Genomic DNA, 24,517 nt, shown 5'->3' with positions numbered 1-24,517 from the left:
TCTCTTTTTTCCCCCCTCCATTTCCCTCTGATGGTCTTGTGTATTTTCATCTTCACATACTGCCACATTTTTCTTTAACTCTCTCACTTTCATTCTCCCTTGGTTTGCTGTGTGAGACACCATTCCACTGTGGTGTTTAAAATGTGAGAAGGGCTGCTATTGCATATAAAAAATGATGCCTTGAAACCTTGCTAACACCAGTCATGCTTAATTTGTTTTAGTAACCAAGTTTCCATTGGGTAGTACTTGTTTTGATGAAGGCATGAGTGAATTTCTAAGTATTTGTTATATTACGGCCTCTGCTTTATGGTATAGTTATAAGAATGTATAGGCGCATAGGCAGTGTATACTGCTCTGCATCATGGTGTCTGAAAGTGGGTATTGATGTTCTTCGTGTTTCACTGTTACAGCCCTCACATATGGGTTATCCGGCTCCCGGTAGCCCTCAGTCGGCCCGAATACCAGAGTCCTTGGTATATGATGTCAGCTGCCGCCGGTTGTAAAACTGATGTCAGAACATCAGGTATAAAGGGAGGCAGCTGACACCATTTCCTCAGTCTTTCTTGCCACGGAGCCCAAAGCAGATGCAATTCGCACTAGTGCTGGTCGGCCGTTTACCTTTGTTTTGCTTTCGGACTACCAAGTTGAAGACGCCTTCAGATAAGTACCCCATTGGGGATCCTCTTTTCTTGCTTTAACAAATGTCAGATAAAGTTAATAACTGTCTTGCCTGTGGAAAACAGATTCCGCACCGTGATTTCCATTCCGATTGTATAACTTGTTTGGACCTTGAACACTGTGCTTCCTTTAACCTGCGTAGCATAAGCCGTAGAGCTAAGATTTTGTATAAGCATTTCGGAGTCTGACCCAAGTTCATCGGTATGTGTCTTCTGGTCTCCCAACTTCGGATATACCTGGGAAACGCAAAGACAAGGACCGCGACAGGCCTAGGGTTAAATCTGCTGATGACGCACCAGTGAAATTGGTCGTCAGCACAGCGGTAGTCAGTGAGGCGCTTTCACAGCCCCTGCAGTCCACAGATTTTCAGCTGTAAGCCTCTGCCGAGACCTTTACGGAGTCCTCCATGCCACAGGCTGCTATTTCGACTTCAGACCCTCTGCCTGTTGCTGCCTCAGATGGGTCTGGAGTCACTTTGCAGGCACCGGCTTCTGACGCCTCTTCTTTTCGACATGAGACCAGAACCAGACCGACTACCTTAGTTCAGACTTCTGCAGTTGCTAGGCCTCCTGAGTCCCTCCAGATTGCTAGTAAACCTTCCAGCCGCAAACCTACTCACAAGCAGGCGTCGGCCTCCCCTCCTGTGCCTCAGTCCCAGTTGGTAAAGATGGCTGGTGATCTTCTTTCCCTGATTAGGGGCTCTCATCCCCCCTTCAAAGAGGACTAGGGAATTATCTCCTGATGTTTTGTCTGTCTCAGATTCTGAGATTTCCAGTATGTCCGCTGGTGAAGAAGGAAATTCTCAACTTTTTTCTGCCTTTGAGGATTCTGATGTTGAGGACTCTATCCCTTTTGCCTCCCCTCCAGAAGATTTTTCCTTTGGGGATACTTTGAATACTCTTAGGGAGCACTTTAAATGGGAATGTCAAGATTTTCCTCAGTCTAAGAAAAGAACCAGGGAATTTTTGGATTTGCCACAGCATAAGCCTATGGCTATACCTCCAGTTTTGGAAGTTTTGGATGATGTTTTCATGGAAAATTCTTTAACTCCTAACTCTGTTCCTCCTGCCCGCAGAAAAACGGATAGGTATTATAGGGTTTCTGAATCTCATCAATTCCTTTTTAAAAACCCTACTGCTGATCCAAAAATTATTTCTCAAGGCCCCAAGGGTGTTAAGGCTACCGTTGCTAAAAACCCCGTGCCTTCTGATAAGGAGTCTAGGGTCTTGGACAGGTGGGGTAAAAAAGTCTATACCTCTACAACTCTTACCCTTAGATCCGTGAATTGTCTTTTTCACATGCTTAAGTATCAGCAGCATACATTGGAGGCTATTAAGGCTGAACTTGGAGATATTCCTTCCTTGACAGAGAACAAAGATTTACAAGACTTACTGAATTCTGCCACTTTAGTTAATAAGCATTCTCTTCATTGTGGTTTTGACACTTTGGAGGCTTCCTGCAGAGCAGCAGCCACTGGTTCCGTAATTAGAAGGCATGCTTGGCTCAGGGAGCAGCCTCTTTCTGAACCTGTTAAATCTAAATTGCTGGATGTTCCTTTGCACAAGGACAATCTTTTTGGTAATAAGGCTGAGGAGGTGCTGAAGAAGTTTGGAGGATAAGGCAAAATCTAGGCAAACTGTAAAAGATTTCCTTCAGGTTCAGCCTCCTCGGTTTAGTAGGCATTATCCTTCCAAGAACTGGTCTTTTCCTGATCCTGGCAAGCAGGGTCGCTCTAGGCCTAGGGGTTTCAGATCTTCCAGAGGGCAGGCTTCTTCCCCTCAAAGGGCTAAACAATGGCATTGTTCTTCTGCTAAATTGGGGAGTTCTAAGCCAGCTTCCCAAAGCAAACATTCTTAATGACTCCGGCCTTCTTGTGCCTACCTCTGCAGGCCCTGGGTTTCCTTTGGAGGGGAAGGTTAGCCAGGTTCACAGAGGTATGGTCTAACGTCACAGACGGCAAATGGGTGCTCAATATAGTAAACCAAGGTTACACGTTTTACTTTCACACCTTCCCTGTTTTGCAAGGGTACCCAGACATACCCAGAGCTCTCAGGGCAGAGACAGAAACTCAGATTTCTACTCTACTGACTATGGGGGTTATAGAGCCTGTTCCTGCAAATCAAGCAGGCCTAGGTTTTTATTAAAGACTTCTTCTGGTACCCAAGAAAGGGAGCACCTGGCACCCTATTCTGGATCTGTCTATTCTAAACACTTTTCTGGTGATTCCCAAATTCAAGATGCTCACCCTTCAACAGTTACTGCCAATGCTGGGCAAGGATTCATGACTGGTAACTTTGGATCTCAGAAGCTTATCTGCACATCCCAATAAGGGAAAGTTGTGGGCAGTTCCTTCGTTTCAGGGCTGGGGAGCAACACTTTCAATTCTCTGTATTGCCCTTTGGCTGATCTACTGCTCCCAGAGTTTTTACGAAGCGCCTGGCTCCAGCCATTGCTTTTTGCAAGCAGAGAAATATTCAAATTTGTCCTTACCTGGATGACTGTCTCATTTAAGCAAACTCCCCAAAACAACTAGAAAAGGATTTGGATTTCATGAAGAACATTCTCACCTCTGGGTTACACTCTCAACAAAAAGAAATCGGACTTGGTTCCTACAAGGGAGATTGTTTTCCTGAGAGCAAGTCTGAATACAGCCACCCAGATGGTATTCCTCCTTCAACAGAAGCAAGAAGATATTTCGACTTACTTCATGAACTTGGCAAGCATGACCCAGCTCTCTGCAAGGCAATTCCTGCAAGCACTGGGGTTCATGGCTTCATGTATTTTGATGATCCCATATGCAAGGCTGCATATGAGAAAACTTCAATGGTACCTCAAGAACCTTTGGTGTCAACACACACAGGACTTAGACTTGATTCTTCCCCTGATTCCCTGTCTACAAATGGAGTTCCTCTGGTGGGTGATGGTCTGTTCTCAGAACAAGGGTCTGCCTTTCCACCCACCACCTGCCAGCCAGACTCTTACCACAGACGCTTCAGATGTTGCATGGGGGGCTCATCTGGAAGGCAGGGGCATACAGGGGACTTGGAGCACCCAGCAGATTCATCTGCACATAAACTTAAAAGAATTGATGGCAGTGCAGCAGGCCTTGCTGGCTTTCAAGGACCTACTCTACCCTGGGACTCTGCTGATCAGGACAGACAATACCACAGTCATGTGATACATCAACAAGCAGGGGGGACTCATTCTTACCCCTTGTGCAGACAAAGCATGAGACTATGGTCCATAGCAGCATCCATGGGCTTACATCTAATAGCCCAGTATCTTCCTGGGAGACTGAACACCTTGGCGGATCTTTTGAGAAGACATGTTCTGGATCCTCACGAGTGGCAACTGAACAAGAACATTTTCCATTGCATCACTCATCATTGGGGCACCCCACAAGTGGATTTTTTGTCCTCTCACACCAGTCATCTCCTTCCAACCTTCTGCACCAGAGAGTTTCACAACAAAGCTTGGAGGGTGAACTCGTTGTCCTTCCCATGGACACATCTCTCAGTTTATGCATTCCCCCCTCTGCCTCTTCTTCCCAGAGTGCTGCTAAAGATAAGGGACGAAAAACCAAAGGCTATTCTGATAGCACCAGATCTATCCCCTCCTTTGCAGCCTTTCCCAGGTTCAGTCTTGGCATCTTCCCCTGGTACCATATCTGTTGGTTCAGGGAGGGGAAAAGTTCCTTCATCTTCAAACTCTGCAGTTAACTGCCTGGCTAATACTTTAAATCGTTCCCAACAGGTGGGTGAAGTTCTTCCTGAGGCCAGGAGGCCTAGCATAAGAAAATCCTATGCAGGAAAATGGAATAGATTTTATTCTTGGATGCTAGCTAAAGGAGAAGACTCTTCTCATCCCTCTCTTTCCCTCATTCTTGACTACCTAGCAGGACTGCTTAATGGTGGACTTTCCTTTTCTTCAATCAGAATTTACGCTTCAGCAATTTTGGCCCATTGTTCTTTTGAGCAACCCATTTTTTCTCACCCCTTGATGAAACAGTTCCCGAGGGGAGCTAGTAATCTTAGACCTCCCAGAAGAGCTCCTACTCCTGCTTTGGGATCTTACCTTTGTCCTGGAAAAACTTACTTTGCCTCCCTTTGAACCAGCTGCCTCTGCAGATTTGAAGTTTCTATCCTGGAAGATTGCTTTCCGTTTAGCCATTACTTCAGCTAGAAGGGTATCTGAGCTGCAAGCCCTAATGGCAGTAGAACGTTTCATCATTTTTCACTCAGATCGGGTTTCTCTGATAACTAATCCTTCCTTTATGCCTAAGGTAGTTTCCAGTTTAACCCTTAACCAGTCTATTCACCTGCCTGCATTTTTCAACAATCCCCATAATAAAGGGGAAAGGATTCTGCACTCTCTTGATGTGCATAGACAGCTGAGATTTTACTTAGACAGGACTAAACCCTTTCGAAAATCTGAACAGTTGTTGGTTAGTTTTGCTCCTGGGGCTCAGGGTAAAGCTATTTCAAAACAAACCATCTCCAAATGGATTGCTCATTGTATTCTCTTTTGTTACCTGCAGCATGGGAAGGTTCCCTGCCAGGGTACTGGGTCCCATTCTAATAGAGCAGCCTCTACCTCTGCAGCCTTTCTAAGAGGTGTGCCTACTAAGGACATTCTAGAAGCTACTTGGTCTTCTGTCCATACTTTCACAAAGCATTACAATCTACCTTTGTTTTCTAAATCCAGGGCTGGTTTTGCCTATGCAGTTTTGCAGGGCCTTCTTACCAACCCTTAATCTGTGATCCTTCCTCCCCCCTTTGTCTTTTTCCTGGGCTTTGGGAATCGACCCATATGTGAGGACTGCAACAGTGAAACATGCAGAACATAGTACAGTTGTGTACATATACCGTAAATGTAGATGTTCGAGTGTATTCACTCTTGCAGTCCTGGTTTCCCACCCTCCATTCCCCCTTTTTTCCTAAGGCACAGACTATATATTTTTATTTTTTGTATGACGTGTCCAGGGTGCTACCTTCCTGGGTTAGCCTTCTTTTGGGGGCTCCCGACAGTTAAGGCAAGAAAAACTGTGGAAATGGCATTGGCTGCCTCCCTTTATACCTGACGTTCTGACATCAGTTTTACAACTGGCGGCAGCCGACATCATATACCAAGGACTCTGGTATTCGGGCCGACTGAGAGCTACCGGGAGCCGGATAACCCATATGTGAGGACTGCAACAGTGAATACACTCTAACATCTACATTTATGGTAAGTGTACACAACTGTACTTTTTGGGGGGAACCAGAGAACAGTGCCTCCAGAGTTCAGATACTGCTGAGGCATAGGAAATAGATGAATGTTCCCGAGGTAGTACAGGCTGACTGGACATAAGGAATGGGAGAAGGGGAGGTACTCCCAGTATTTTTTTAGGATTAGTTAGCTTCAGCTAAGTGGAACTAGTACCAGTAAAACAGTGATAATTTGAATCAAAGATCTGGAGGTTGGGATAATGGTTAAAGTTTTTACCTTACAGACATAAGGTAGAGGATTTGGTTCTCACCTTTGGAAAGCATAGCTAAGTTTAAAAATGCTCACTGGGGTCCTTAGCCAAGTAATCACCTAATAAAGCAGCTGGTACCACATCACATCATAACCTAGCATTATTTGGTTTGGGGGAAGGTGGACTGTTTTGGATGCTAACGTTTAACCGACACTGGTGTAGAATTAAAATGATGGTTGTTAAGAGTATGAATTGGATGCCAGGCAGAGCTGGATCATTGTCAAATAGGGCTTATGGTAGTGGAGCAGACCCAGGGCCCCTCCCCACTGCCATCATGGTGTCCCAATTATAATAAACACTGCTCAAAACTGTCAGTGTGCATACTATTTGCTGCTTTACTTTTGAAATGAAAGAAGAGACATGGATTTAATTTAAAGCTTTAATTTAAATGGCTTATTGTTGACCAGGTTAATCCCACTAGGCTAGTAATGTCTTTTCAGGGGAGACCTTTTTTGGTATTTATATTACTAGAGGAAGTTTGGCCAGGGCATTGTGAGTTACCCCTATTTTTCTGATAGCTCGTGTGGATGTAAAAGATCTCGCAGCAGCTGCCATTAACACAGACAGATGGGGCCTCAGTTTAACATCTCAAGTAAAGGATGAAACGCTCAGGAGTGGAGCACTCCTCCCCTTTAGAGTGCACTGCATTATCAGTAATCCAGCTAGGCTAACTGCTTAAGAGCCCTTACAAGCCTAGCCAGTATAACCTGATTTGCCCCTAGGGGCCATATATTGGGTACAGAGAATGGCATGGATTTGGGCCTATGCCTTCTGTATCTTACAGATTGCCCCTGTCCACAAGGGACATAGGCACTACCCTTGGTGTGAATTTGCAATTCCCTATCCATTGGTCCGAATTCCATTTGAAGAGGACCAGGGAAGGGCTTTGCTTAATGTATATAGGAAGCCTGTTCCAAGGAAGGGGCGGTCTCTGAGACCTGCATCTGTCTCCAGCATGTTTTGTTTGAGTCACTAAGTTTAGATCCCTAAATTGGGTGACCCTCATGCTGCTTGACCTGCAGATGTGTAGCAGCTCCATCAAGGCTGTATTTGTGAGTGCCTTGTAGGTCAAGCACAGGTCACCCCTTAATAGTTGGTAGGACAGAGTGTAGGGATCAGGGTTTTAGTCTGTCAGCATAGGATATGTTTACACCCTGGATTTTCTGTATCCACAAAGGATGTGTTGTTTACACCTTGTATTTTCTGTATCCACATAGGATGTGTTGTTTATACCTTGTATTTTCTTTGTGAGGAACTTCAGAAATCACTCCAGCTGCTGTAAGTGCCTACTCAAGTACATGATGTGGGATTAGAACCCACAGCCTCTGGTACCAAAGGCAACTATGCTACCTGTTGTGCTGCTAACACGCTTTGAAATTCTGTAGCTCAAACACTAGCACCCATTTGCTAAACAAAACAGTTGCACATTGAAAACAGACTTTGCATGAGCAACAGTAAACTTCTCTTCCTTTCAAACTCAAATTCCTTGAAAATGCACCCCCTTTTTGAAGATTTCTTTTCCATTAAGCAGTGAAACAAAGCGAACAGATCAAGGACAAAATTACCCATTTCAGTACAAATCAACCCTGGTAGTTGATGTAGAGGATTATGAGCTAATAGAAGGGAAAATTACCCATCTCAGCAGAAATCAACTCTGTCTGGTAGTTGGTGTAGAGAACTAAGGCTCTTGTTTCCTGTCACCAAAATACAGGGTTTGAGTCTGAGCACACTAACTAACCTGTGATCCCTAAGTAGGGCGTTTTTTACATACTGACAAATATATGCACCTCTCTCTGAGTACCTGTGCCTTTGAAAGGGAAAGCGGCAGCAGCAGTTTGGATTGAAACTCCAAGTGACTCTGGTTCCAATGTGCGTACGCACACTGTTTAAATCTTGCCTGTTGATGCACGCACAAAGTATGCATCCTTAAAAGCAAAATCTGCATTTTTTGCATCTGTACAGCTTTTCTTTGGTCGTTTAAAAATTAAAATGCTGTGGCAACCCCCAACAGAGGCCCCCACAAGCCATCAGGCACTAGGCAACTGATTGTCTAGTACTGGATCCAGCTCTGATTTGAGGATGGAAGTTAATGATTGCAGAAACCACCAGGTAACAGAATCTGAAAGGAGGACTGGATTTGCTGTCTGAAACGCTTAGCCTGGAAAAGTCCAATTCTGTTGATGCATTGTTCTGTTTTGCATGTTCAGTTTTTTCATGATAGCATTTCCCTTGATGACTAGATCCAGAGAAAGAAAAGATAAAGAATTACACTGGGGTCTCTAGACAGAATCTGCAGAAGAACTTCACTGGATTTTTGGAAGGACAAGATATGAATTGCCCACCATGGATTAATTTTGTTGTGGAAATGTTTGGTTGCTATAGAGTGCCCAGTTTTACTGGTGGTGGATGAGGGGAGACATTGTTGTCTGATGCCACTGATCTGAAGTAATTTGTTTAAATGATGGCCTGTGACCGAGAGGTACTCTGGATATGTGTCTGGGACTGGTCAAATCTGAGGAGGAAATTATCACTACCTGACCAATAATAACTTGTTGGAAAGGTGCTATAACCAGCAATCTATAACTAGATTTAAATTTTGCAAGATTTAAGTAAGGATGGTGTAACTGTGCACCAGACATGGATTGCGCTTTACTTGAGAAGTAATTGGATGCTACAGAGTTCCTTGCTCTACTACTGGTGCATATGGTAGGGAGATACTGTCAGACGGCACATTTAAAGTGACTTGCTTGAATGACTTTGTGACGTCCTTCACAATGCAGAGCCTGTGGTCACTTTATCCATCCTTGACTCCTATACTGAAGGACTCTGCAACAAGGCCCTAAACATTTTCACTGAGAGTATTGTCATTATGCAATAGCCTGTGGTCTCTTCATAGACCCCTGACTCCCGATACTTGAAAGAGTTCTGCTACCAGGCCAAACTCTTGAACATTTTCACTGAAAATATTGTCACTGGGCAATGTAAGAAAATTTAACATAAAGAGCCTTGCTGTGTATTAAATGTAACTAGTCAAATATGTGTCCTCCCAGTGCTGGAAAGTGGCTGTGACATTTTCTCCAAAGGAGTACTCCTTGCACATTAAGGACCACCTAGTAAGTGAGTAGGTGTCTTTTCTCTTGACTGCTAAATTACACTGTATATGCAAGTTACTTAGTCTCCCTAGATTCCCATCTTTCTGCATTCAGTAAATGAAAGAAAACCTTGTCTACTTTGTGCCTCCTTGCTAATTGCACTGTATCTGCTATAAACTGATTGCTATGTTTAGTAACTGGTGTGAAGGTGGTAAGCCTGATGCTTCCCTACCCTACCCCCAAGTCCACATACAAATTTCACTGTGACACCCATTTCTTAACCCTCCCTTACTTTACTGTCATCATACAAACACACTATTTTTTATTTCCCAACTTCCATCTAACGTTTAGCATCATTCTGAACAATCTTTCTCCCTTCCATACTGCTTTGGTCTGTCTAATTATGCTCGGACCCCCTCCCCAGTAGTTCCCATCTAGTATTGTAAATTTCAACTTCTACTGTAGTCAAATAAACCCTCACTACTTCCTGTCTTTACTACATCCTCATAGTCTGTCCTTTAAACTCCCCTATTTCTTACATTTCCAAAACATAAGAGAAAATTCCAGGAGAATCTAACTCTCTTCCTTCATAGAAAATGCTTTCTTACTGCCTACCTTCTACCAGCTTTCAGACTACACCACCACTAAATATCTTATAGCCCTGCAACTTCTTGATTCCTACTTCTCCACTACCTGCCGTCAATAAAATGTTTATTATTTAATTTTTCTTCTATTCCTGTTTCAGTCATCTCTCATCTCTACCATTACTCATTAACAGCTCTCACATCTCCAGCTCTGTCCCAACCACCTATCCATATTTCCTCCCTAAACTCTCCACACATTACACCAAACCTATTTAGTGACTCCCCTCACCATTATCCCATCTATAGACTAAACTCCATTTCAATTAAAATCAAAATAAATGTAGGTTATGGCATATTAAAAGAATATTTACTTTTAAAGCTGTACTCATTGGCCCACACTGTGTGAGTCTGTAAACGACTGGGTCATTGGCTGCACCCCCCCCCCAACTAAGATGCATAGTTTTCCCTACAAATGTATGCCTTTACTAAGTTATTGTCTCCTTGTTATACATTAATAGTAAAGCCGTTTTGTTGGCATACGCAACACTTTATTTCATTCCTTTGGCGCCATACCTGTTTCTTATTGTGTCTTCTTTTGCAACTATTTGTAGTGGTGTTAACTACAGCAATAAGGTCTTTTCTGTAAAAGTTCTCTGATAATAACTAATTGAAGAGGTTATCTGTACCTGGATATTCACTTGGTTCACAGAGCTTGCTGATGACTTTTTTTCAGTATTGCAGCAACCGTTCTCTCTCAGAAGTAAACCTAAGCTCACCAACGTTTTCTTGGTTTAGAAATTACCTAACAGGCAGACAGCAGGCTGCCAGATGGCACCATGGACTCTCCCCACTACTACTAGTTTCACTAGGCATTCCAAAGGGATCCATTCTTGGACCACTGCTTTTTTCTGTTTTTACTAATAATCTACATACTGCCATACTTCATGCTTCTGTCATTCAGTATGCAGATGATTCCACATTAATCTGTGCTTCCTCCTCTCCCTGGGCACTGCTACAAAAAACACAATCCTCTTTTCTTGCTGTAGAAAAATGGCTCTCTGAATTACAAGTAATATTAAATACCAATAAAAATCCATTACTTTTCTTTCCACTCACAGCATTCTACTCATAACATTACATTCAACATCACCTCCAGTAATAGCAATCATATCTCCTGTCAATCACACCAAACTGCTAGGGGTTGTTCTAGACAGCAACATGATGTTTGACATACATATATATCCAATACCATAAAGAATGTACATAAACTTGCCTTGCTAACTGATTGCTGTATTATTTTAAAATCTGCACTTAAAGTTACATTTTAGTTGAATTTGATCGAAAGTTTGCTTGTTTGTTTGTTTAATTTAACTGTGGAGGCTGCCCACTAAAGTGTGCTAGCCTGTGTAACTAATTTATCACTGTTTCTGCATTTTCTGTGTGTTTCTACCAAAAAACAAAAAATAATCCTTGTTTTCCCGCCTTCCTCGACTAGTTTAGACCAGTTTACAGGCATTGCTGTATTCTGGGCTGTGGTGTAGTTCCTGTGTTGTCCATTACCTTACTTGGATAGAAGGAAGTTTCTTTGCTCACCAGTGGGAGTGGGGAGCCTTGAGCAGCCTACCTGTCCTTGGGAGAAGTGACCTCAGCACAAGAAGCTGTAGTAATTGGTTGTTTGGGACCATTTCCAGCTCTTTTGTAGTTCACTGTTTAAAATCCGCCTCATGGCTATACTGCTCAGACAAGCTCCACGTGGGTTTACAGAGTGGTCCTAGCAGCAGGGAACTCAGAAAAGCAACTACCTTCTGGATTTAAGTATCTTTGCTTTTTTCTCACTTAAAATAGCTTCTGTAGCTTACCTTGAACTAGCCTGAACTGTTTTTAACTGATTGCTGCATTATTTTAAAATCTGCACTTAAAGTTACATTTTAGTCGAATTTGATCGAAAGTTTGCTTGTTTGTTTGTTTAATTTAACTGTGGAGGTTGCCCACTAAAGTGTGCTAGCCTGTGTAACTAATTTATCACTGTTTCTGCATTTTCTGTGTGTTTCTACCAAAAAAAAAAAATAATCCTTGTTTTCCCGCCTTCCTCGACTAGTTTAGACCAGTTTACAGGCATTGCTGTATTCTGGGCTGTGGTGTAGTTCCTGTGTTGTCCATTACCTTACTTGGATAGAAGGAAGTTTCTTTGCTCACCAGTGGGAGTGGGGAGCCTTGAGCAGCCTACCTGTCCTTGGAGTAAGTGACCTCAGCACAAGAAGCTGTAGTAATTGGTTGTTTGGGACCATTTCCAGCTCTTTTGTAGTTCACTGTTTAAAATCCGTGATTTGCATCGTTGGGTGCGCGTCGTGACGAATAGCGCAGCGCGGTTAAACAAGGTTAAACTTTTCTCAAGTCTGTTCTTCAAATTTTCCCTTAAGGAAGCTCTACTCTTAGTATAACCAGACTACTCACTGTATTATAAGCCTAGCACTTGTTCTCAATACTTCTCTACTAAGTAAGCACTCTCGTACTAAGTAAAGCACTACATCTACTTACCACCCCTGTGAATACCCACTTCCCTTAAAGGTATACCACTCCCTTATACTGTTCTAGCATGTCGAGTGGCAGATTACTGGCGCCTCCAGTTCAGCTGGTCAATCTGGGCATCTTGAGACAATGCTACAATTGTCTCATGTACACAGACAACCCTCCTCCTCCTCCCAACAAACACAAATACATGTGAGAGGTGCAACTATATAGCCAAACTGGAGGCTGAACTCTCTCAACTCAGGGCTGGCATGACCAGACAGGAGGAGATGGCAACCACACACACAACAATCCCAGTCCCACATAGACCTACCACAACTGCAAACCAAACACATAAAACACAAAGACATACTCGGAGGCTCTAATAAAAACTTACCAAAACAACAGAGGCTCCCAAAGCAGACATCCAAAAATCCACCACCTCAAAACAAAACACATGCAACACATACTTCAATAAATCAGTGTGTCGACCAATCGCAGCCCTTAAGGCCAAACACCTTGCCTGATACACTAGTAATAGGTGACTCCATAGTCAGACACACTGATGTCCCACTGACCAGGCTGAACAAGGAGAAGGTGACTGTGAGCTGTCTATCGGGAGCTAGGATCCGCCACATAACACACGCACTCAGGTCACTCCAAAGCAAGTACAAATATGACTCCGTCATTGTCCATGCTGCTGTGAATGACCTGAGACGCACCTCCTGGACTACATGAAAAGAGACATAGAGGAGCTCTTCGATTATGTAGCCCAGGCTGGTATGACCCTGACCCTGAGCAGCATCTTGCCCTCACCAAGAATGATACCACAATACAAAGACAAGATGATCAGCTTTAACAATTGGCTCAAGTACTGGTGTCATTCTAAGGGGATCCAATGTCTGTCTGCCTGGGATGATATGTTGGACAAGCCACGCTGGGGATGGCTTACACCTGTCACCACTGGGCTTCCGGATATTGGCTAAGGCTCTTGCCACCCCATAGTGCCTTTTTAGGCAAGGCTCAAAAGACAAACCCACCTCCTTAGAAAACAAAATGGAAAAAACTAAGGGTAATGCTGCTCAACGCCAGAAGTCTAAATCTCAAGATGCAGGCACTTGATGCACTCCTCAGCATGGAGAACATCGACGTCTGTGCAGTAACTGAAACCTGGTTCAAGGCTCCTGAGAGCACCCCAGCGCTACCAGGCTATACCTCGTATTATGCTTTTCGGCCCCAATACCCGGGCGAACCACAAAGGGGGAGTGTCCATATTCATAAAGGACACCCACACCTCCAGGTTAGTAGCAACACATGAAGCATCAGAGACCATACAGGTGCAACTAACCATAGGCAAAACTGCTATACAACTGGTAGCATGTTACAGACCACCCTCCCAATCTCAAGAACCCCACTCAGCCTTCCTGAAGACATTGGAGCATGTAAATGTATCACAAAATACCATCATACTGGGAGACTTCAACTACCCAAACATAGATTGGGTACATTATTCTAGCCCTAATACCCTAGCCCAAAGGTTCCTGGAATTCATAAATTCAAATGCACTGGAACAACTAGTCACCTCTCCCACTAGGGGAGATAATATACTAGACCTGATCATCACAAACATGGGGACAAAATGCTCCACACCGGAAGTATACCCCTCACTAGTGAGATCTGATCACAAACTAATCACCATGGATATACATATCCCACCTCCACCCCCAGCACAAAAGACCACAGTGAAAAACTTCTCAAAAGCAGACTTCACTCTTCTTAAGACTGAGATGGTATCCTTTAAGTCCACTGTGCCAGTGGATACCACATCCCACAATGCCGAATACTTCACAAATGCTTTCTATGGACATCTCCAAGAATGCATGGATCATGCAATCCCAAACAAATCCAAGTCCCTCTCCACCAAATGTAAGCGTCCTGTCTGGTGGACCTCAGCCATAAACAAATTGTATAACAAAAGAAGGAAGCTACTGCACGTCAGAGCGAAATCCCATGAAGGGAAGACATCTCTGATCAACATTAGCAGAAAACTACATTCTCTCATAAAAACATCCAAGGCAAACTTTGAGGGAAAAATCGCTAAGGACACTAAAGAATAACCACAAAGCCTTCTTCAGCTATGTTAGAAACCTGGGCGGAAACCCTCAGATATGCTCAGAGTTGGTTCACACAACAAAAAATACACTGAACCCACAGATATTGCTAACATTCTGGCTGACAGGTTCAGTGCAAATTTCTCGCCTCCTTCACCCCCAAAAGAAGAAATACTTATCCCAGCTGAAATGTAATCTCCCTGTCATCTCAGATGTCCAAGTGAGAACCGCCCTAAACAAAGCAAAAAACAGCATCAGTGGGACCTGACGGTATCCCGGGGTGCGTGTTACGTGAACTCCAAGAGGAGCTAAACCCACACATAAAAATGCTATTTAACCTTAGCTTTACTTCGGGATATGTACCTGAACACTGGCGTACAGCAACAGTGGTCCCTCTCCACAAGGGGGGATGCCTCTACAGACCCTGGAAACTACCGCCCCATAAGCTTGACTAGCCTGGTCTGCAAAGCTATGGAAAGAATCATTATGGAACTCATAAACGGAGACATAGGGGACCTACAGACGCTTGACCCCACCCAGTTCGGCTTTGTAAAGGGCAGATCCTGCCTTTTAAACCTGGTTGACTTTTTTGAAACAGTCACTAGAGCCATTGATGAGGGCAAAGCAGTCCATACAGCATACCTGGACTTGGCTAAGGCCTTCGACACAATACCCCACTCAGGCATCATAGATAAGCTAAACAGCTTAAAAGTAAACCCTTATGTCACTAGATGGGTTGCAAACTGGCTAAAGGACAGAACCCATAAAGTTAAAATCGCTGGAGCAATGTCAGACTCAAAGCCAGTCACAAGTGGTGTCCCACAGGGATCTGTCCTGGGACCCCTCTTGTTCGGCATTTATTTCTCAGATGTTAAAGCAAACATGGGAGGGCTGTGGCTGACAAAGTTCGCAGATGACTGCAAACTAGGCGCCATAGTCAATACACCAGCAGATACACACATCCTACAAAAAGGCCTCACTGAACGGACAACTGGTGCCGTAGTCACGGCCTTAAACTAAATGCCAAAAATGTATAGTCATCCCTTTGGAAAAGAAAGTACCCACAAATTATCACATAGACAGCAACCCACTGAGTACGGAAAAAGTAATCAGAGACCTAGGGACCCAAGTAGACAGCGACCTCTCATTTGACACCCACGTTGCCAAAGTGGTTAGAAAAACATTCTACCTTGCACATCTCATCATGAAGGGTTTCACATCCAGATCCAAGGATGTCATTGTACGCCTATATTCCTCCCTCATCAGACCCATGATTGAGTACAATGCCCCATTTGGTATGTACCTCACCTGGCACTTGCAACAGCTGGAGAGACCACAAAAGTACCTCACCAAAAGGATCAAGGGTCTCCAACATATGTCTTATTCTGCCAGACTAAAGAAACTTCGGCTCTATTCAGTAGCATACCGCCTGCTCAGAGGTGATCTCTGCCTGACGTACAAGGCCATGTCCAATCAGGATCTGATGGACATACTCCACCTCAAAAATCCAAATCCATCAGGACCACGAGCTAAAGACTTAAACCTCGGCACAAGTATGAATAGGACATGCTGGAGGGATAGATTCATAACCCAGAGGCTTCCCATGCTTTGGAACAGGATCCCAGTTCGTATTAGGCAGAGCCCCTCACTGACTCTCTTCAAGAGAAATCTTGATGAGTGGATGGGAGATCGTAAGTTTACCCCAGGGGTCACATCTGTGTCACTGCTAGACAGGGGCACAGTAAACTAATTCTATTATATAAGGGGACCTTCACTGTGTCACTACTAGACAGAGGCACAGTATTCTAGATTTATTCTGTACATTTTTGTACCATTTCATGGGGTGGCAAAAGCCACATCACTATGGCTAGGCTTACAAATGCCCCAGGGCAGATAGCCTAGTACTATACTATGAAACTATACATAAACAAGCAATTCCTAACAGACTCCACCAAAGCCACTATTGCACGCACCAATCTCATCTCCACTCTATTGTATGCCTCACCAATCTTCACCAGTCTCAGAAAATCTGATATTTCCAAGCTTTAAGTGTGTTATAATAAAATTGCCAAATTTTCAACCAATACCCCTCACAGAACACACCACTGCACTCCCCTCCCCTTAAAACACTTAATTGGCAGGAACTTCCCCACCTCAGTCTTTACAATCAACTTCTACTAACCCACAAACTACCTCACTACCCTGATAATACCCCTGCTCTTCAAAACATACTACACCTGGCACCAAAACTAGACTCTTATGATACAGTCAAAAACTTCTATTAGATGTGTTCAAAGCCAATAACTCCACATGTATAGCCCTCTATAGTAACACTATTGCCAAACACTGAAACAGCCTTCCCCTAACATCTCAGCCATAACTTCTATTGTCTCCTTCAAAAAGGCATTAAAATCCCACTTAAAGCAATCATGGCTCTGCAACTGTGACAACCCCGATTAAACCATTGTACATCCTGCTGCTCTATTACCATTCCTCTCTCTCCCAGCACTTTACTTTACTCCCCCACTAATGTACCTCCTTTCTTCTCTATCCTACTTGTACTAACCCCTCATCCCACCTTCCTATGCCAATTTGTACTGCATCCTTAACCTATAAATCCACCAACTGCAACCTGGCTCTGCATTTGTAAAACTATGATTATTCCTTATGCTGCAGTCTAACACCCCCCACTCTCTCAGGATTGTACTTCCCCCACTAATGTACCCTTTCCCCTCTGTCTTCTACTTTCATTTACCTTTCGCCTACCTTTTACATTAACTTGTATTTCATCCTTATTGTTGAGATCCTGTGAATCAGCATAGATTACTAGACATGTAGAACATATATAAATTGTTAAAAATCAGAAATTGAATACTGTATGTAAATGTATCCATCTTTTTATACTGTTAAAGATCATCTTACTACTGTATATTGTTACAGTCATATTTCAAAGTGTCTTATGTAATCAAAACTGTAAGATAAAAAGTTATACTGTATTAGGAGCTTTTTTCCCCACACCTACACTGAAAAAGGGCCTGTGTCCAGTCAGACTTTCCTGGTAAACAAATGTAAAATAAGTAAATAAATAAATAAAAATGAAGTAGAAAAAATACTTTCCAAAAAAATAAGAATCACTAATACCCAAATATACTACAACACTCATAGGAGATATTCATCCTAATCCTGGCCCCACATGTGGCAACCAATATCAAGACAATTCCCTTCTACACACTACTGTAACCCCACAGTGGTCTAACCTACCTCGGTAATCTAACTTTTGCTGACACAAATATTAGAAGCATAAGAAATAAAGCTACTGAACTACATGTCTGGATTACCAAACGCAAATGTAATATTCTCAGTGAAACTGAAAATTGGCATAAACCAAGCATAAACAACTCCAGAATTACACCCCCTCGGCTATTTGTAAAGACCTCTTAAAGAAGAGAGGTGGTAGTATTGGTATAATATTTCTCAGCAATTGCCACGCTCCCCATTACAACAAACCAGTACCAAAATTCAATTCAGCAGAACTTACTTTCCTAAAAATAAACAAATATCAATACGTATGGATTATTGTTCTTCACATCCATCCTGGCAGCAGTACGGGTACACTGGAATATCCCCTACACTGGATATCCATAACAGTTCCATGTGAAAAAATACTACTAGGTGATGGCAATATCAATTCATTGGACATAACCTCTAACTTCCCTGCATCTCGCATGAACTTGTACAGTTTTGCAGAACTAATTAATTGCCCCACACATTATAGCAAGACATCAAATTCCTTGGATCCTAGTGTCAGACCTTAGAATATTCACTACCTCAAGTACAATCCCAGACTCTTATCTATAACTATACCCAATCTGTAAAACCAGACATCTCACATATCCACTCAAACAGCATGTTTATAAAACAGCACACAACTTGTCTAAGTTTAACCTAGAAATATTCATTACTACCCTATCCTCTCTTAACTGGAACATAGTTTCCTTAAATAGTAAATGAATGCATTGTAACTTTTCTTAATATCCTAAATAGCTTTGCAGCCCAAAAGGAAAAGACTGAAAACAAATAATGCAGTTTGGCTGTCCAAAAAGAGTAGAATGCTAATGCAGGATAGAGTAAAAGTGTGGAAAGAATGGCAAAAATATAAAATGCCACGATATTTCAAACTTCAGAGTGCTCCACCACCTACTAAAAAAGTAAATAAAGGAAGACAAAAACTGTACTATAACAACTTTCAGAACCGTAGCAAATACAACCCTAAAAAGTTCTGGTCAGTTAGCTGAAGTGTTCGTGTGGTCTGCATTACTCTGAGTATCACTCACTTCTGCATTTAATTTTGATTTGAAACTTTTTATTTAAGGTTTGATCACTTCTATTTTGTATCTTATTCTAGTATTACATTTGTTTTGTTTTAGGTTTTCTGTTCTGTTGGAGTTTTGAGAGTTTTTGACTAGGGTCTGTTAAAAAGTTACCAAAGAATTCCTTTGCAAACTGTGAATAGCAGCAGTTAATTAGTGGGAGGAGCTGAGGGGGACAGCATTGCTCTTTTATTTAGAAATATCTGTAGTTAGCTGAAGTGTTTGTGTGGTCTGCATTGCTCTGAGTATCATCTCTGCATTTAGTTTTGATTTTAAGCTCTTTATTTAAGGTTTGATCACTTCTATTTTGTATCTTATTCCAGTATTACATTTGTTTTGTTTTAAGTTTTCTGTTCTGTTGTAGTTTTAAGAGTTACCCCGCCCACCTGCCCAGTCCTTTTTGTGTTCTTAAATTTGGTGGCTTTTGAGTTGCCTGCCCCTACTATAAATCTCATTTTGGACACTTCTCCCAGTCCCATCTCATCAGCTTATTCTACTGAGTAGAGAGAGATCATTTGGGGAGGCCCACCTCCCCTTAGTTTCTCAACCGTAAATGATCATGTTTCATCCCTTCCTACTTAAACTTAAAAAAATAAATAAATGCACTTTATTCATCTGCTTTTACTGTATTTGTGTTTCTTCATACTTATTACTTTATTTTCCTTTTGCTGCCTGTTCTTAAAATTACTAAATTGCATTTATTCTGCTGCATTTATTACTGTTTATTAGTAGCCTGATTAAATTGTAACTGTTATTCTAAGCCTTTTGGTTTAAGCACTTGGGCTTTAGGCCAGTTGTTTTAAATTAAGAAGGTTTGTGGTTTGCACTCTTGTGGCAGGAGAGGTAGATTACATCCTTCTTAGTTGGGAGTTGCTGGTTGAAGGCTAAGTGTCTGTTATTCTAAAAGTGTCTTAGTTCTGGTTTAAGCACTTGTGCTTCAGGCCAGTTATTTTACATTAAGAAGGTTTGTAGTCTGCACTCTTGTGGGAGGAGAGGGTAGATTCTGCCCTTCTGAGCTGGGAATTGCTGGTTAAAGGATTATTGTGCCTGCTTATTTGAACTGATTCTTTCTGAAATTGGTGTGCCTTGTTTGCTGTAGTATAGACTAGATTTAGATTCAGACCTGCTGAATCTAACTTTGTTTGTATAACTTGTGCACTAATCCAGGCCATCTCTTTTGGAGGAGGTTTCCCTGCACCCTGGTGGCGGGAGTGTGGAGTTAGAACTTGTCTGATTGAAGACTGCTGGAACAGGGCTCAGTTTTGAGCTTTTTTATTGGTTATTTGGTTAATTTGTTTAAATCAGTTTACTCTTGTTTGCTACTGCTGTATTTAAATGTGTGTCTGTTCTCCTGTGTTAAATTGACCTAAACAGAGTTTAAATATCTTTAGCATAGTCTGGCTACAGTTTTTGCTGTATTCAGATCTGTTTGTGTGATTCCTGTGTTTCCTGCTATGCCGTCTTGTGTTGGCCATTGTCTGCCTGCACTTAGTGGGAGTAAGTGAACTGGTTGTAACTGGTCTGGCATAGGGTGTTGAGCTAAGAGCTCAGGGACAAGGGTTGCTTGATCAGTTCTAGTGTTTCTATTTTACTTTCGTTTTTGTGGTATTTAAACCCAGCATTTGTGTGGGTCTGTGCTCGTTTGCCCATTGCACACCGCTGCTGTACTGTTTTAACCCTTTGGGAGATATCTCAGTTGCATTTTTTTTCCTTTACCAGCACTCCTGTGCGAGTGAGGCCCCTCGCCTGCAGCTATTTATCCAGTCCTACTCGCCCTCGCCTGCAGATATTTTGGATAAAAAATACTCACACCTATAGGTACTCTCTTCAGGTAGTACCCACTCTACCATCTCTTTCACAGATTCTGATAACTATGGATGGACAATTTCCTGTGGTTTCTCCTGCTAGTCTGGTTGATATGGGCATCCTGAGACAGTTTAGCAACTGCCTTATGTACACAGGCACCCTCAACTACTACCACCTAGGAACACAGTATGTGAATGGTGCAATCACATCAAGAAAATAGAATCCTTGCTGTCTCAGTCACAAGCCAGTACATGTGGCACTGAGAAGGTTGTCTGCACAAACACTTAACACCACAAGTCTAACACCACCCACACTTGTACAACACACTCCTACATATGCGGGTGTTCTCAACAAAACATTCCTAAACAAAAGAGACCTCCAAAGCAAAAACACACGCACATCACAACCCACAGCACCAAGCATCACAGATAGTACACACATCTGTGTCTTACAGCATCTAAGATCCAACCACCACAAACCCAACATCCTAGTCATAGGAGACTATCATGAGATGCACATACGTGCCCCTCACCAGACTAGACAAGCAGAAAGTCACAGTAAGTTGCTTGTCGGGTGCTAAAATCCGCCATGCCACGCACACACTCTGGTCTCTTAACAACAGGTACTGTTATGCCTCTGTCATAGTCCATGTTGGTGTGAATGACTTGAGACATACCTCTCTGGACTATATGAAGAGAGACATGATTGAGCTCGCTGAATACATGTCCCAGGCAGGTATGTCCCTAGCCTTAAGCAGCATCCTACCATCACCCAGAATACCTCAATACAAACAGAAAATGATTGACTTTAACAATTAGCTTAGTTTCTGGTGTCATTCCAAGGGGATTACCTGACAGAGTGGGAGGACATGATTGACAGACCACGATACTTTGCCAGAGATGGCCTTCATCTGTATCCCCTGGGCTTTAGGCTTCTGGAAAAGGCTTTTGCCTCCCCCATAGTGACTTTTTTTAGGCAAAGTCATGAGCACAAAATTACCAACATGAACAATTCTTATAAATGAAATTTTAACGTCATGCTGCTAAACGCTAGGAGTCTTAGCATGAAACTGCACTCATTGCAAGCATTCTTTGCCCTGGAGGATGCTGACATTTGTGCAGTCACTGAAACCTGGTTCAAAGCTGTGGAGAGCACCCCAACCTTACCAGGTTACTCATCCTACCATGCCTTTAGACCCCAAATGGAGGGCTATAAAGCCAAATGAGGTGGAGTTTCAATATTTATCAAAGACATACACACCTTCAGGCTGGTCAAATGGTATGATGCACAGGCGACGCTCCAAGTGCAGTTAACTGTTGACAAAACACCTGTTCAAATCATAGCTAGCTACAGACCCCCAACCATGACTCAGGATGCCCACTCCACCTATCTGGACTCACTTGAATCCATCAAGATTCAACCCTCTGCCCTGATCCTGGGTGACTTTAACTATCCAACCATACAGTGGAAGACGTATTCTTTCCCAAACACGAATGCCCAGAGATTCCTAGACTTTGTCCATGCCAATGCATTGGATCAGCTGGTCAACACCCTACAAGAGATGAAAATATCCTGGACCTGGTTCTAACCAACATGAGTAGCCACTGTAACACTCCTACAGTGTCATCCTCAGTAAGATCCAACCATAAAGCGATCACGTCTGAAGTCACCATCTCCCCTGACCCCGCCCCCCTTGTCAGGGTCAAATGAAAAAACTTTTCCAAAGCTAACTACAGTCTCCTTAGAGCAGGTATAAGCAGCTTCACAGTCACCGTCCCTTCAGTTGGAACTAGCACTAATGTCCAAGCCTGCACCAAAAAAACTATATGAGCACCTACGTAACTGTGTGGACTCAGCGATACCTGACAGGGCCAAATCATCTTCCTCAAAGAAGAGTAAACCTGTCTGGTGGACAGCAGCAGTAAACGAACTCTATAATACCAGGAAAAAATTGCTGTCCAGGGCCAAGAAGGAGCATGTGCAAAGTTGGAAGCAATCTCTCCTTTGTCTGAACAAGCAAATAAGGTCACTGGTGAAATCCTCTAAGGCTAACTTCGAGTCCAAATTGGCCACATCCACTAAGGACAATCACAAGACCTTCTTCACATATGTCCGCAGTCTCAAAGGCAACACCCAAATCTGCTCTGAATTGGTGGTCAATAACACCAAATACACAAACGCCATTGATATAGCCAACCTGCTGGCAAACAGGTTCAGTGAAAACTTCACCCCCATCAGTAAACCAGGACATCCCCTGCATCTGCCCCCCTCCCCTCATCACCAGGGAGCAGGTCCTTAATGCCCTCTCAAAGGCAAAATATACAGTCTTCATGGGACCCGATAACATCCCTAGCTGTATCCTACATGGACTCGTGCATGAGCTCTTAGCTCCATTAGACACCCTATTCAACCAAAGCCTGAACACTGGCTTCATCCCAACTGAATGGAGGACAACCATTATCATCCCTCTACAGAAAGGTGGAGCGTCCACTGACCCAGGCAGGTTTAGGCCCATCAGCCTAACGAGCCTGATCTGCAAGGCCATGGAAAGAATTATCATGGACCTTATAAACAAGGACATTGGCAACCTCCAAATGCTTGACCCACACAGTTTGGTTTTGTCAAAGGGAGAACATGCCTGTTAAACTTGGTCAACTTCTTTGAAACAGTCACCAAAGCCATGGACAAGGGGAAGACTGTGCACATCGCCTACCTTGACCTAGCCATAGCCTTTGACATTATTCCCCACTCAGGAATAATAGATACTCTCTCCCAGCTAGGCATCAACATGTATATTACCATATGGGTAGCTAACTGGCTCACTGATAGAACCCACTCAGTCAGAGTAGGGGAAGCCACCTCTAGTAGTAGACCCATAACGAGCAGTGTACCCCAAGGATCAGTCTTGGGGCCTCTACTGTTTGGGATATAGTACGGAAGACTTTCTACATGGCCCACCTCAGAAATAACGGTATTTCATTCAGGAACCAGGAGGTCATAACATCCCTGTACTCCTCCCATATCAGACCCATTATCGAGTACTATGCTCCCTTCAGCATGTACCTTGCCAAACACATGCAGCAGTTGGAGAGACCACAGAGGTTCCTAACCAGGAAAATCCAGGATCTCAAACACCTATCCTATACCAATAGGCTAAAAGCCCTTTTCCTCTACTCATTCTCATACACACTGCTCAGAGGTGACCTGTGTCTGGCATACAAGGCCATTTCAGACCCAGCCTTGATGTAGTTGCTGCATGTCCATAAGACAAACTCCACTCGCACAATCCACATGCAAGGCCTTAACCTGGTCTGTGACATTAATAGAACTTGTCGGCGGTATATATTTGTGTCTCAAAGACTCCCCCATCTGTGGAATAGACTCCCTCTCCATGTCAAGCAGAGTACCTCTCTAGCTCTCTTTAAGAGGAACCTGGACAACTGGATGGGAAACAGAAAATATACCCCTGGGATCCCACCTGTGTCCCTGTTGGACAGGGGAAACAGGTGCTGACTTTGAGGGAACATGGGTGAAATTTTTGGCTAGGCTTATAAGGGCCCTCCAGACCAATAGCCTAGTATCATCCTATGAACCTATGAACAAATCTTGCATTCCAGGCAAAAGTTCAACCCAAACCCCTAAACCAATAACTCATCACTCAAAGTTGCAGTAGAATTCAACTCTTACTTCTTAGATAGTATAGTGATCTTAACTGAGGATTCCCCAGCATCTAATTCCAGCCCTACCCAACAGCCACATGTCACCACATCCACGTTCACCTTCAAACCTGGGCATGTCCTATATAAAACTACTCTTAAACTCAAACCATGGTCTGCTTCAGCTGATGACC

At 43.1% G+C, this 24,517-nt stretch overlaps 1 protein-coding gene across 1 annotated transcript in view; it reads left to right on the top strand.

The window, feature by feature from the left end:
• The window catches only part of LOC122801155 (deoxyribodipyrimidine photo-lyase-like), a 435,348-nt gene that overhangs the window by 162,273 nt on the left and 248,558 nt on the right, over positions 1-24,517 (top strand). The window lies entirely within an intron of this gene.

The sequence above is a fragment of the Protopterus annectens genome, chromosome 4.part1, assembly GCF_019279795.1.
Source record: "Protopterus annectens isolate FY-2018-M chromosome 4.part1, PAN1.0, whole genome shotgun sequence".
Taxonomy (NCBI): Eukaryota; Metazoa; Chordata; order Ceratodontiformes; family Protopteridae; genus Protopterus; species Protopterus annectens.
The sequence above is the reverse complement of the archived record's forward strand: the minus strand, read 5'-3'. Positions and strand labels throughout refer to the sequence as shown.